The sequence below is a fragment of the Anas platyrhynchos genome, chromosome 4 (genome assembly GCF_047663525.1).
Source record: "Anas platyrhynchos isolate ZD024472 breed Pekin duck chromosome 4, IASCAAS_PekinDuck_T2T, whole genome shotgun sequence".
In the NCBI taxonomy this organism is placed as follows: domain Eukaryota; kingdom Metazoa; phylum Chordata; class Aves; order Anseriformes; family Anatidae; genus Anas; species Anas platyrhynchos.
In genome coordinates, this window is record NC_092590.1 from 60281975 (window position 1) to 60295447 (window position 13473).

General features: G+C 36.2%; 1 long non-coding RNA gene across 1 annotated transcript in view; it reads right to left on the reverse strand.

The window, feature by feature from the left end:
• Positions 1-11444, reverse strand: part of LOC110352675 (uncharacterized) — a 29378-nt gene extending 17934 nt beyond the window's left edge. Inside the window, exon 1 of the long non-coding RNA XR_005265147.2 lies at positions 11342-11444. This is a non-coding gene — a long non-coding RNA (uncharacterized lncRNA). The remainder of the gene's footprint in view (positions 1-11341) is intronic.
• Positions 11445-13473: the final 2029 nt, after the last annotated feature.

Here is a 13473-nt window from a genome sequence, read left to right on the forward strand (position 1 = left end):
ATATCAATTTAGTAATTTCAGTATTGGAAATTAGTTACTTTCAAAAGGTGTCCAGTGACTTTGAGGAAGATGAAATTTTATCACAACTGTTTGAAGGGAACAGGAAGGGGACTAGGATGGCAAGGCACTGGGATTAAATTTACAAACGTTATGAAAATGCAGGGAGGAGGGGTCTTTCAGCTTAGGAGTCTGGATGATATAAATAAATACTGTCTCCACTTTCTTCTGCTGTAGTTAATTAGGACATCCTAATACTCACCTGATCTGTACACATTGAAAACCTGCACACAAATGAAAAGAGGTTCTTTAAAAGTCATTTCGCATCCAGATGGAGGGATCAAGCAGAAGCTCTTAGAAAAGAGGCCTGACAGATCAATCAGTCTTTAATTCACAGTTTTCATTACTAAGTATTCTCGGTGAAAGATGGAAGGAAAATCGCTGCTGACTCTTGAGCGGGTTGGCACCTCTGTACACGAAAACCTGCTATTTTTTCTTACTCAAAAACATGGTCAGTTGAAGTTTTTCCTGTATATTCACTTTGATACTTACAAAGACATTAAATGATTATATGATTGCAGTGCTGTCAGCAAGACAGTCCAGCATTTCAAGTTCTTTCCCATCTGAGATGAAGCATTTGGTCTTTTCAATAAGCGTAAATGTGAAGAAAAACTGCAGCCTGAATGATTTTCCAAGTGAGAGCTGATTAAAACTCAGTATGAGCTCACAGGATATGAGCAGCTCATACTGGCAGAACAGGTGTTCGTCTTTGTGCTTACAAAAGAAGGCCAATGGGAAGATACAATGGGGTTGCAATGGATCACTGCTTGAATTAGGAAAAACCAGTAGGAGCTTGTAGGGCAAGGGTTATGTCCTATACTAAAAAAAAAGTTGGAATGCAATTCCAAAAAGTAATGCTGAACTGCATAATATACATGGTCCCCACACGTTTTAAAGCAGCTTGTTCCAAAGTAGAGTGTGCACTTTGCTATTGCTTTCTAATACATCCTTAGGCTTTCACTTTGGCTTTTTAAATTTCACCAGGACTTTGTATCATTGCTGCTGGCATTCAGAGCCACATGAAGGTTTTCTTCAGTCATGTTCGCTACAAATGTTTGCCTTTCCCTAATCCCTCCCCCTCCCTGCTATTTGAATGACCATGCATTTGCTCCTTTAAAAACACCTTATTTTAAGTGAGAGACCTGGTGTACAAGAGGTATCCAGAAACTACAGGTTGCAAGGGCAATATCCAATTGTGGCATTTTGGAAGGACCCCTGTTGAAGACTGAAGTATAATGCTATAGTTTTATCTGAATAAATAGCTGAGGTGCTAGGGGAGTCCCCATGGGTACATGCCTATTTACACACCCTGAGGTACAACTTGCAGATGTTTCATCAAGCTAATAACTACCTTAAAATGTTTACCATTCCAGGATATTTTTCCTCCCTTTCTTTTTGTTCTCTGTCCTTTTCATTTTAATGTACTTATTATCTTTTGTGTTTTCTTCTCCTTACTTCACCCCACTGCATTTTCATTTTTCTTTAATTCCTCCTTTTTCTTAAACCTCACATACCTTGTGCTCATTTTGCTTGACCTACTGTGATTTTACATTGTTACCCTTTAAATATCTAGAAGATCAGTGGAAGAAAAGAGAGTAATTTGTTGATAAACAGATCAGTAAAGGAAGAAGAATAGATTGTTAGCTAGAAGGACACAATTAAAGGGACATTGTTATAAAAGCAATTATAGTCTTTCATTTCTTTTATATGTTCAGTGCTAAAAATTTCTCTCCAGAATGTGGAAGAAAGTTACTCCCTTTGTGCGTCCTTCAAATTAATTTTGAACACATCAGGGTGCATCCTCTTCACAGTTACATCAATTTCATTTGGATAAAGTTCTCTGTTTTACCAAAACTGAATTTGGGAAGCTCTATTTGTGGAGCCTGGTGTCATTGTAAATGGTACAGCAATAGACAGTAAAACAGAAAGCACAGCTGTGTTTCAACACAAGAAGAATCCATCTACCAGAGACAGTTTCTACTTGTTATAACGCTGAAAGCAAAATGTGTGTGGTAGGTTAACCCTGGCTGGGTGTGAGATGCCCACCCAGCTGCTCTCTCACTTCTCAACAGGACAGGGGGAGAAATAATGTGGACAAGCTCATGGCTTAAAGACAGAGATAGTTTATGAATTACCATCAGGGGCCAAACAGACTTGACTTGGAGAAGATTAATTCAATGTATTGATAATTTAAAATAGAATAGAATAGTGAGAAACAAACGTAAAACTAAAAACACCTTCTCCCCGCTCCCCTCCTTCTTCCCAGTCTCAAATTCAGCCCTTCATTCCCAATTCTTCCACCTGCTCCCATCCCACACAGTGCAGGAGGTATAGGGAACAGGGGTTGTGGTCAGTCCACAGCACTTCTCTATGCCAGTCCTCAATGTTTGCTTCTATGGAAGTACTTAGTGAAAAAACAGTAGCAACTTGAAGATAATTTTATGAAGTAGCAAACTTGAAGATAATTTTAGTAGTAAGAGAGAGAAAATGAGAGCTGCAGGATAAACGATGAACTCAATTTTTACTGTAACTAAGACACTAGGAAAGAAAATCGTTAAATATTTGACATGTCCTGACAAGTGTGAATCTTGCTAATAGTGAATGAAACCTGGGATGTATCGAATTGTAGGAAAGGCTTCCTGGTAAAAGGTTCTTCTTTGGAACTGAGACTTTATCATCAATATACAAGTAGTAAGTAGGCATTTTCTGCAAGTGGTTTATGCATTATAAATTGTCCTTAATTTCTAAGTTATCTGGGCATAAGAACTGAGAAAAGGGGAATTTACTGGAAATATAGTTAAAAGAATGTTTGATGCCTATAATCAAGAAAATTAAGCAGAAATTGTCAAGTAATTGATTGTACAACTCTACTGTATCCCTGTAGCTACTCGGAAAAACAGTTTCAGAAAACCAGGCTGTATATATTTTATTCTTTTATACATTTTAATGGAGTATATAAAATAATCACCACAGACAGAAACAGATTTGAAAATTGACTAAGAGTGAGCTGCTCAAACTAAAAGGAAATGAAAAATAAATAAATAAATAAAAATGAAACATACATGGGATAGTGAAATGGTTTTGGTATCTTCTATGTGTTTGTTTGTTTGCTTCCCAGCAGTGAACTGTATTTTTACACATGCTTTGCTTTTGGATGGATCTGTAGTGAAAAGAGTTGAAGACAGCTGCCTCCTGTCTAGAGGCTGTAGTCCTCTTCCTTCAATTTCCCTAGCACCATAAATAAGAGCAGTGTCCCACCTTCAAACAATCAGAGCCTAAGTCTCCAGCACAGCACAAGGATGTCTTTTGCCAGGGAAGTGGCAGCATAGGAGCCTCTTTTCTGAGATGACACAACGAAGTGGGTAACAAAAGAACAAAGTGACAGTTTAAGACAAAGGAGACAAAACCAGTGTTACCTTACAGGGAAAATAAGTAGCTCCTATGGAATCTCAATGACAAGGTATTTGTCCCATAGGGGACAAATTACACTGTGTATAATTCAAAGGTTTTAATTTATGAAGCTTGCAAAGTAGGCAAGAAGAACACATTTCTTGTACTTATCATGATGAAAGCTGGTCCTGAGGCAGGATTAACATTGCAAACTAATATCAAATACACACAAAAATCATGAATATTTATGATAATGTATTTCATAAACACATAGAGCCAGTAACTGCAATCCCAAATAACCTGGTACAGTTAAATCTACAAACAAGGAAGTTACAAAGAAAATGATGCAGCATTTCTATGTAAAATACCAAATGGCATATTCAAATAGGCTGTAAGAATTATTATATTAGGGATAGGAGGCAAATGAAATAAATGTCATCCACAACAAAAGGCTGACTAATGTTTCAGCACCAGACTGTGTCCCCAGAGGAAAAAAAAATACCTTCAAGGGTGGAAGAAAACACTAATTTAGTTTAAAACTTTAAGTAATAAACAGAAAGGAGACACAATCATGTCATCAAATAATCATCAGATAGATAAACTAAAACAAATCAGAAATAAGCGTGGCTAAAGAAGATCCAATAAAGGCAGAACTTCTGAATGGTAAAGATTTACCAGGGAAAACACAAGGATGGAAACAGAACTCTAAAGAAAGAGTTAAAGTCAGAAAGGCAAAGGGAGCAGGAACCCAGTTCTGATAAGCTCATAGCACTTTGGAGGTAAAGTAAAGCAATCAGACCTTTACAAGGACTACACCCAGATGCTTTCTGGAGGGACTGCCCACTCAACACTTTGGGAAATGTAACCCAGAGGGAGAAATAAGAAAATGTCAAAAGTAGGCAGTGTTTTTCATGTCCCATTAGGAAAAAAAATATATATATATATATATATATATATATATATATATATATCATCAAAGCAACCGGGAGCCCTGACTGTGCAGAGTGCTTTGCACAGAAGGGTTCTGCACACTGTTCTACCCTGCCCCAGCAGGGCAAGCCCAGAAGATAGAGGAGATAACAAAAAATTGTTCATTAAGCAGTGAGACGAATCAACAGCAAGCACATACATAAAAATTAACCCCCTAGAATAGAGGGAAAGGTCTGGAATGACAGCAACAAAACTACCTAATGCAACATAGAAAAACACATAATCCCAGGATTTCAGTTTTACTTTCTTCTAGATATGTCTAGTAGAATATCTATTTTGTCTGTCTGAAGCTACAATTTGGGGATTTCCAAAAGACCTGCAATTTAAAATTATCTATAGTTTTCTTATCACAGCATGAAATCATCTGGTACCTCAGCTGTTCAAAGAGAAGTTTTGTTTTCTACAGCTGCATCCCATGTTTATCTTGTATTTTGTTCTGCATGACTGCCATCCAAAAAATATCTGCAGCAAAATTTCCCTGCATGTTAGGTAGCTTAAATTTTAAGTATTTAAACACCTCAGGAATAAAGAAATCATCACCCCTCAGAATCACTGCATTTTAGCACTTACAACATAAAGGATGAAATTGTTTGTGTTCAAAAAAAAGGATGAATGTTACATGACTTTACCTGCAGATCAGCTGTGTCAAGTCCTTACACTGGAATTTCTATATGAAAGAAAACACATGATCTTTCTGCTTTCATAGTAATATAATAATTAATAGCTTTTTATGAAATTTTAGGGTGGTCTCTGAACAAATTTCCTATGGAAAAGAAAAGAAGTCTCAATTTTCTAACCCCCTTGGCTGTATCTATAGTTTATATGAATATAAGGCTAGAAATTTCCTATAGTACATTTCATACTTGTCAGTGTCTACTTTAACGTGCATATGGCCAAACAGATTCCACACAAACAGTAAATCAATATGACAAAGCTATTTTGAATTAATAGATGTTACGGAAAAACTAAGCCAAAGTTACAAGCAAGCTGAGATTTCAGTCAGCAATACATTAGAATATGCAACCTGACGTGCCTTTGATTAAGTAACTTCAGCACATTTAGCTGCAGTTCTGAACAAAGAGTCAAATGAAAACTTGCAGTTTTTTAGCAATTTAATCTATTCCAGAGACTGCATGAGTGTAATGTGGCAGTTGCCATGGTAACCACATTTTTCCTTGGAACTCGGAGCAGATACATGTGTAAACGATTTCTCCATCTCATTGTCTAAGCTACTGTTGTGCTATCATGCTGCAGTAGTAACCCACAGTTGGTATTTTTTTAAGTATATTTACAATTTTCCAAAATATCGCTTTTTGAATCTTTAATTCTATCCTGTGGTGGTCTGATTTTGCACATTTTTGTAAATCCAGTACGTGACAATTTGGAGAAAGGAACAAAGATGAACAGTTGCCAAAAAAGTAGTGAACATATCCACTTATAATTTATAAATTAAATTTAATTTATAATCTACACTTCTATAAACATTTGTCAATACTTTATCCTTAAATTTACTTTTTAGGATGTTCTCTGAAGTATAGTTTGGTGGCAAAGGATCCCATAGGAGATGAAACTGTTAACAAATCATTACTTATTGATAGTCACTGTGAAGCGTCATCATTTTGTGCCACATTTTCACTGAACTCACTCTTAATCAAAATCATCCAGGCTCAAGCCATGTTGGTAATTTACACCTCTGGAAATGCATTAGCAGGCTCTGCTGTTTCGATGCCTGCCTTTCCGATTAACTCACACGTATAAAAGGTGCAGGTATCATTCTACTTGCATTAAGTTGCAAAAGACTAAACCACTAAATTTGCTAGAGGTGCAAAGGTACAGTAGGACAGGAACGAGAAAACGTATATTTTCACATTAGCCAATACATCAGCATATTAGTCAGAAAAAAGACTCTGCACTCAAAATTGTGGTGAAATAAATGGAACAAATTGAATACATGGTGTCAGGGACTTCAGGGGTGCTGTGTGGCCACAGATCCAAGTGAAAAGAACAGGAATTGACGTCAATGGAATTATACCAGCTTTCAGCAGCTGTGAATTTGGCCTCAAGGTGACCTAATATGTCTTTTCCATCTTTCATTTCTGTTCGACAGCTCTCAGCACAACCAAAATATTTACTCTTCTTCACAATCAAACTAAGCAAATAAGTTTTATAGAATAGACCATTTAATATATTGAGACACTTCCCTGGGTAAGAATTGTCAAAACTTGTGACTATTGATTATCATTATTCAAATTCTGCTGAGAATATTTTTATATTAAAAATTCCCATAAAATCCTCTCAAGTTAATAGGAATCAATTTCAAATTCAGACGGGTGTAATCATTTTGATTGGACACAGAGTCATCTGTTTATATGTTATATCTGAGTTAATACAGAACTTCAACTATAATTTTTGATCCCTATATTACCAATTACAAATTTAACATTTTAATTTTGCAAAGGGCCTTTTCATTTTCAGTTTGTCAAACAGTACTAGCCCTACCCAGTAGTTTTCTAGGAGCAGGGAACAAGAAGCTGAGGCTTAAAATCTGAGTATAGTGCTCAGACAAGACTCAGTGGGATCTGTTGATGTAGCTTTAGAGAGGCTTGGGCAAATCTTTGGTGTCCCACAGAGCTTCATGGGCTTCATTTCTGAAAGCTGGTCATTCCTTCCAAGATATTAATGTACTTTTTATGTTGGCTGTGACTGCCTGTTACAAAGCACTGTCTCTGACACAAGTGATGGCTTCTTTTATATAAAAGCTTGCCTGACAATGCCAGGAGCCATCAGGGAGTAGGAAATAGTCTTGATGTTCTCCTCAGTCTCAGATAATCCTCATCACTGGCAGAACTCTTCTAGGAGAGAAATGGATGTTTTACCTCTCCTGTTTAAACCAAACCAGTGCACAGGAAGTAATTCAAGATGTACTGCTAAGCAGAAAGAGCAAAAATATCATTTTTTACCTCATGTTTGCATATGCAATGCTTAATCCAGCTGGACTGGTCATGAAAATATGTTAATCTGGCAACAGCAGCTTCACCATGGACTGCTATGGTGGGCACTCCAAATAAAGATGTGCACAGGGAAAAATGTTCTCCGTGCCTCATCCTGACATGCAGCCAGGAGGAGATGACTCGGCAGGGAGTCCACTGGTCTTGGTGCCACACACCTGGGTGCTTTGGTATCCTTACTAAGTAATTTAAAGCTGATACTAGTGTCTGCAGAAGCTCTAAATGTCATACTTTCAAAGTCTTCCGTGTCACAATGCTGAATGAAGCAGTGCTTAAATACCTTTAAAAGTCTCTATTTTTCAGTTTTACCCTCTGCAAAAATGACGGTGTTGGCAATGTTGAAAATAATGATCTATTTCACAGATTTATGGCAAGGACTAATTAGTTAATGTTTATGTAGCATCTCAGAGGCAGCAAGTAATGCTGGTAGGATACATGATTAAGTCTGGAGCCAACATAAAGCCTCAGGAAGTTTCCCTACTTTTGGAAAATGAGGGTGTACTGACCTTGTGCAATGTGACAAAACACTGTTAGTTCCCAATGAGTGATGGATAAGACAGATGTCTTTTCCTGCAAGGAAGGCTGGTGGTGTGCCCTCCCCTAGTTACCATTCTGAATTAAATTGCATTTTGTAATCTACTCATATGTGCAGTGCAAAGGTCAGATATTTCTTATGTTTCTCAACCAAAGCAAACCACCTGTCATCTTTTTCTATTTGATTTACTACATAACAGCTTATAACTGCACCAGACCTTGTGACTATTTCCTTCAAGCAAATTTGCTATTTCTTATCTAATCCAAATAGCAGTAATTGTTTACTGTACCTCTCCTGTCAGACTTAAAATATGAAGCCACTATTGTCAACAGCATTTTGATTTCCACGTAGACAGCACTGTTTCTTGGTATAAAATTTTCATTCAGCAAGCTGCCTGTTTCCATTACCCAAAGTTAAACTTCAGATTACATTTTGCTACTACTTTGCTTTCCCTCATTTAGTTTGTTTTTTTCTCTTCTTGCTTTGTCCTCCTACTCCCAGTATACATGTATATATTCAAGATTAAGAACCAACACAATAGAAAAAAAAAATCCTTGTTTAATGCAAACAGCTCTGGGATACTGACAGATGAGTTAAACTTGAGTTGTCAGAACATTTGTTCTCAGCTTGAACCCAGGTCATTTTTTCCTCTTAACTTAAAATAGTGTTTCTATAACTCAGGTCATTGTGGTAAATCCGAAGGAAATAATCAAGAAAGTACCACCAACATCCTAACACAGCTTAATTGCTAGTAAATGGATTTCTTCTGTGTCCTTACTAAATTAAATTGAAGTGTAATGATTTATAGCATTGCCATGTGACGAGAGTCAGTACATTAGACATTACATTATCCATTAAGCTCAAAAGATTTTATTTATACTCTTTTGTTTTTCAGAAGCATGTGATGACCTCCACCAGTAAATAAGTATTATGTCACCATAATGGATTTCACATGTAAATTGCAACTCCATCTATAACACAGCTTTCCCCAGCCTGCCCAGTTTTAGTCAAATAAATATTCTTACTAAAGCAAGTAATCTGTTGTTCCTATTAATCTGTAAGATGGATTAAAGAATCAGATTCCTTGAATGTTAATCTTTTTGCCACATTCTGCTAATATTTTCTGAAGTGTTCAGAGCCTACATGTGTTAAAGTATTTAGGCTCCCACATGAAATCAAGGGGCTTGTATGATACGGGCTTACAGGATTTAGGCTTTTATCCCATTTCAAAAGTGAGTCAGGCACATGGATCACATTCATGGGGCTTTAGGAGAAAGATTTTTGGTTCTGTCTTCTTTCCAATTTATAGAAATACAAAACAAGTCAATTTCTAAATATTTTAAAGCAACTGTAATAGTGATGTACAGCTCCAACTCAGAAACCAAGAACTTTGGAAATGGAAAATTTCACATTTTAGCCAAAGGAGAAGAAAGATTAAGAATAAAAGGAAAAGGAGGGCAGGACTGGTAGTACAGTACATAATAATGGCACTGATATTATTTTGCAGTGAGAATACATTTTCATCAAGTTCTTTGTTGTTGTGCTTTTAGTCTGCTGTATTTCTCTCAGTTTGCAAGCATAGGCAATGTATACATAATAAAGACAGATCTGTTCCAGGGTCCAGTGCAAGTCAAAGTTTAAGTGCTATTAAATTTTCTCTCTCATCAGAATGAATACAATACAATAGCAACACAACACAAAACGCACTCTACCCAGTCATGTATGTTATAGGAAGGCCATAAACTGTTACCATCAGGCTGGGAGTGCGACACTGAATTCCCCTGACTTCTTTTGTTTACTCCTTTTAGCTTAAATTAACAGAAAACGTTTTTTGTTTACTTGTTTGTTCATGATGAGGCTTTTGTGAATGTTCTACATAGCTAGGGAGATATTTTTAGTTAATCTGAATGCAAAATTATTAACTGCCTCACAGCTGAAGTCATCTTCTCTGTGATCATGCTGACTTATGGGGACACCCATGCCTCAGAACAAGCACAACATAATCATTCCTTTGCTTGAGGATTATGGTGGTTTCAATTGCCACCACATATAATACCCTCTGGAATAATCTATTTGCCACTTGGTGATCATTAATATTCTAATATAATTTGTATGATCTTTACACTATTAATCCAACAGCAATATTTAAGCCATCTTGCAGGCACAGAGAAGAGCGTTAAGAGCAGCAAGTCTTATTCTGATGTAACTGCATCTGTTTCAATATACCTCATGACATTTATTTCAGTAGATTTAGTCCCAGCATGCCCTTGCTTAGACAGTATCAGAATCCAACCTTAACATAAAAGTGAAAGTATTTATTTTTAATGACATTTTTTCCAGTACTGCCACAGAATGATAAACAGCATCTGCATAACTATAGACTAATATATATAACTAATTTTTAAAAACACATTATTTTTTAAAATGATGTAAGACTTACTTTCAGATTGATGTTTAGAGACTACACTGACCCAAACCTTATTGTTGTAGTAGCTTGTTAAAAATCTCTAGTACATGTTTTTCTCCTTTTCATTGTCATGGTTTTTCTGATTTTTCATTCCAAGTTCTCATTTAATTTTTTATTCAGCAAGCTTTTGACTTTTCTACACCATTTTTTTGCTAATAGCTAAAAATGTTTTACAGATTGGAAAAAAATAATAATAAGAAGAAGATGGGAAAAGAAAACAGGAAAAGAAAAAGAATTGGCTGCTGGTCTCCTAAATTCTGCTGTGAGATCTTCCAGTTCTAGAGGCATGAGAAAACCACCAAGCCACCCATCCTTCTGGCTTTCAATGACCACGCTCATTGAAACAAATTCTGCTTGCATCAGAGCTACTTCTTAATTTCTGAGGACAACAGCCTAATGAAATCATGTGGTATTAGGAGATATTACGCACAACATATATTTAAATGACATTATGCAACAACAAGGTATCACGCAGTAGGCCAAGGAAAAGCAATGACAGCTATTACATCATTGCCCAATAACAGTACACAGACTTAATTAGTAAAATACTCCATGGCACTGGAAGACATCACACAGTTTTACCTGACTGCCAGGGCTATGACCATCAGTCTTGCTGTGTACAATGAAAGAAGGCTACCTGGAACAGCCTAGGACTAGCAGCATCTGTTTTATATTAACTAATGATAAACCGATCTAAAGCTAAAGTCCCTTCTGTTTGTAAAAGACTCAGAAATTTTTACCATTTCACCTTGCTAGCTTGTGCTGCTACTTATATTTGTTCATAAGAATTCATATTCGCACTAATGTAAAATACCAGACAAAATGCCTGCAAATGAATTGGCAATATGAACAGAGAAGAGTGAGACATCAAACACATCAAAGAGAAATGCATACCTGGCAGTGGTTTTCAAACCTTCCAAAATACAGGAGGCAAGAGGTAGATATGGAGAGTTAAATCCAAGCCCATTTTGAAGAACCATTTTATCAGAAAACTGCTGAGAAAAACAAAAAGATTAACAAGGATGAATCAGGGATAAAGAATATAGGAATATTTCTCTTTCAACTTTAATCCCACCAATTGCATACAAACATACAAAGCTTTGTAGTCAGACATAAGATTAAATTTTCTATATAATTGCATTCCAGACTACTTTTTTTTTTTCTTTCTTTCTCATGTATTCATCCTCTAATTAGGCCCAGGAAGATGACTAAACATTTTTATTTCTATTACCATATATGGAGAATCCAACTATGTGTTGTTATCCACAGACTGTGTCAGATCCATTCTACAACAAAACTGTAGCTCACATAAATTCTGAACTACATTTATATATATATATTTTTTACATTAGTTGATGGAGCTTAGTGTTTTGGAAACTCTCCGTGTCCATTCACTTTGAGAAAAATAAATCCAGATGCAATGTACAATTAGCTATGCATTTAGTCTTAAAGCCTTCTTACTATGCTACAACCCAGTATAGCCAAAAACAATCTGCATGCACTTTTTAGAAACACTGTTAAAAGATATGAAAGCCATGATAAATTACTATGATTGAAAAATATTTCAGACTTTTTCATTGTTTCTTTTCCAATGAGTTTCCTTGGGGAAATGCAACTTTTCTCTGTGGACAGAAGTGGAATCATGTAGCTCTGAGACTAAATGGAATTTACCTCTTTGAAACAAAAAGATTGCCTTTGGTATGCCAATTTCATAATTGTGGCTGTCAAATCTGAGCTGCTGCCTGAGAAAGGAACAGCAGGGAAATGAGGGAAATACAGCATTTTTCAATCAAAAAGTCAGGTTCAATTTCATTTACCAACATCTCCTTTCTCCTCACATATTTTACCAGTTTACATCATGAAAATCAGACATTCATCCATATTTGCATCTTGTGTAAATTTGGGGCATTCCTGTTTTTATCTGTACAACTGCACACACACACAAATACACGTTTTATACTGTTATACTTAAAATTGGACAGAAAGGCAGAATACAAGATATATTGGATTTCCCACAAAACTATTGAACTTAAAACTCATTTATTGGTATTAACTTGCAGTATTAGTTGTAAAAACTATAAATGCACTGATTTCCTTATATGTTTCCAACAAATAGTCACATTAGCCCTCTTATGGCTAATGTATATAACCACGTGCTGAGAGCCATTCACTGCTGAGGATGCTGCATGAGTCTTCTAGGACGCAGACCTTTAGAATTCAGTGCAGAGCCTTGCAGAGCTTCTCAGCACAGACAAAAAATGCAACATTTCTGTGTTTATTAGCACACTCACCTTAGTCTTACATTGCCTGCAGAGAAGCACTCATTCATTAGCTTTGACAGAAGGCTGCACTAACACAGCTATATTACTTTCAGGATCCTTGATAGTACATTCAAGACTACTTGTAGTATCCCTGTGCATAACTGTGCCATGCAAACATGGTCTAGATGGAAACTCCAACAGTTAAGGGCACAGCTAATTTGGGACAGTTATATTCATTACTATGCAAGAGCAAACTTCACCTGTGTCAGCAGATGCCACTCACTCTTCTGTATCAGTCTACTTTCCAATAGAATTAAATAATCTTACAAATGATCTCAATTTTTTTTAATGTTATATTGAGGAACTTTGGCAACTATCATCTTTCTCAGGGAACTTCAGTGATCTTCAAAATTATGTCTGTTTGACTGCTATAGAGTCAATAGGACCTTCTCTATGTGCAAGATAATCCCCCAAGTATTATAGCTCCTCTCAAACACTTAATTATCACTTTAAAGCCCTCTTGAAGAATCAGGTGAATTCTGAAGTGTTCTGTTTGCAGAAAAAGATTCGTTTTAACTATTTTCTGAATTATTTAAACAATCTTCAATCTACACCACTGCAATATCTGACTTGTATCTAGCTTATCTCATAACGCTTTCCATCACACTTTCCATAAATGCCTAATAACACCTACGCAATGTTGTTCAGTGCAAGTTTATCAGCCTGTTTTGTTTCCCTTCTAACTTAACATTAATTATTGGCCAG